Consider the following 2,068-nt stretch of genomic DNA (forward strand, 5'->3'; position numbering starts at 1 on the left):
TGCACACACTAACACATTTCTACAAGGGAGAACAAATTTACTCTAATCCATATATGTGCATTCTACTCCAAATAATTCGTAAAGTGTAAAATGGCGTAATGAACCGAATGACTAGGCTGATCGCAAATCACAAAACTAGAAGACGCATTATTTACCACTAAAGCCGGCTGGTGTGTTAAAAACAATATAAATTGATAGGATTTAACTAACGAGACAAGTTGATAATCCTTTAAAACTTCCCAGATTGTAAAGAGGATAAATAATTCTGAAATGTGGTGAAGCTAAGTAATTCAAGCCCACGAGGAGTTCTAAGCAGTTGGTAATTATCTCTGCTCCTTTGTCTCTCTCTTTGTTACCCTATTGCAGGAAAAAATATCACTTCTGCCAAATTGGGTTTACGTCAAGTCCGGCCACATCTTCAACAAATACATTTCCTTGCAAGACAGACAGTAACAAGTTAAAATCATTTTACCTTTTGATAAAATTGTCACGTTTTTCATATTTACAAACAAATGATAAAGAATCAAGGCAAGATAGCCCAGGTAATTTTAACTTTTTTTATTTAATCTTTTATGATTAAATACATCAGGTAAATAATTTTTTTAAACTAAAGTACTGTAGGCAGTTATTTAATGCTTTGTTACAATTACTTGTTAACAAAATTGGTCATTGTTTATTACATATTGATTTGTAAAATTTATCACACAATAATGTTGATCTCGTATAGCGTACATGAGAAAAACAATTAAATTGTTATTTCAAGATACGATTTCCTCTTTATTTTCTCTGACAGAAGGGTTTGTACCCTTTATGTGTTGCCATTGGGAATACAGCATAGGTGTGTTAAAATTAGAGGCTAGAGGAAATTTTAGTTTTGGAAAATATTTTTTCCATTTTTCCTAGAAAGCTAGACATCATAGAAACAATTCTAAAAATTCTGACAATGTACAGCTAATTAAGTAGATTTAATCCAGGGCAATGTAGTATTTTAACACTAATTTGTGATAAATCTGATTTAAATTCTCTACAACTGAGTACGGCAAATTGACAGACCAATCCAACTAGATAAGGCGGTTGGGTGACCTCAACAAGTAATCTCACATTTAATAAGATTGCAATTAATAAGACGACTCGGACACTAACTTCCCATCTCAACCCCACTTTTTGAATTTTCCCTCCTTTTTGCCATTTGTTGGCCATTTGTCGTATAATCTATTTGATGCTCGGCGACAGATGAAATGGCCACGGAGAGCTTTAGTGATGTATACTTCATTTTAACTTATTGAATTCACTAGTTTTCGTGGGTTTCGAGTGGATCGAAGTCACGATAGCTCAAATGGTAGAGTAGCGGCGTATATAGCCGAAGATCGTGGGTTCGAATCCCGCTCGTGACACTGGCTTTTTTATCTCAACTAAAAACCTTAATTAATTGGAAGATATTAATTGGTCAAGTGGACCACGAAAACTAGTGAATTTATTTACAATAAACGAAATCAAAAAGCCGGTTTCATAAACAGAAGAGCGACACATCGGGTTTGAAAACGGAAAATTGAAGTTAAGTGCATTCTTTTAGGGTAGAACAAACTGGTATTTTGCCTTTTAAAAATAGCCTCGATGCATTGGGTATCTGAACGATTACATATAAACTTCTTTGATTCTGAAAAATTCTTGTTTCCAAATGGATACGCGATGCAGTGAAGGATTAGGTGCTTTAAAAAATGAAAAATTGAATTTACTTGGTAAACAATAACGAACATACTCCTCTCATATGTTCAGTTAAAAAACAACTTGTCTTCTTTAAATAAATTTTGCAATAGTGCAAAAATAATTATCGCATTTTGGAATTTACAAAGGCTAAACGCCTCTGAGAGACAAAAATAGCGAGGATAGGCGGACCAGGATAACTGAAAACGACCAAGCTACAGAACAATGACTGTTCTGACAAAAAACTATGTCAAATAAGACGACGGCTTGATGTGAATTTAAGTCTGGATCTTATTTTCTGTAAAAACAACTCTTCTTCTCCATCTTCCGAGCTGATATTGGCTTTCGCCGGTCGTTAATCATG

At 34.1% G+C, this 2,068-nt stretch overlaps 1 non-coding gene across 1 annotated transcript; it reads left to right on the forward strand.

The window, feature by feature from the left end:
* Positions 1-1,321: 1,321 nt before the first annotated feature.
* On the forward strand, positions 1,322-1,394 carry Trnay-aua. The gene has a single exon. It is a non-coding gene; the product is annotated as a tRNA-Tyr (tRNA).
* The last annotated feature ends 674 nt before the right edge of the window (positions 1,395-2,068 follow it).

Source organism: Cimex lectularius, unplaced genomic scaffold (genome assembly GCF_000648675.2).
Source record: "Cimex lectularius strain Harlan isolate CLEC.00 unplaced genomic scaffold, Clec_2.1 scaffold200, whole genome shotgun sequence".
Lineage (NCBI taxonomy): Eukaryota > Metazoa > Arthropoda > Insecta > Hemiptera > Cimicidae > Cimex > Cimex lectularius.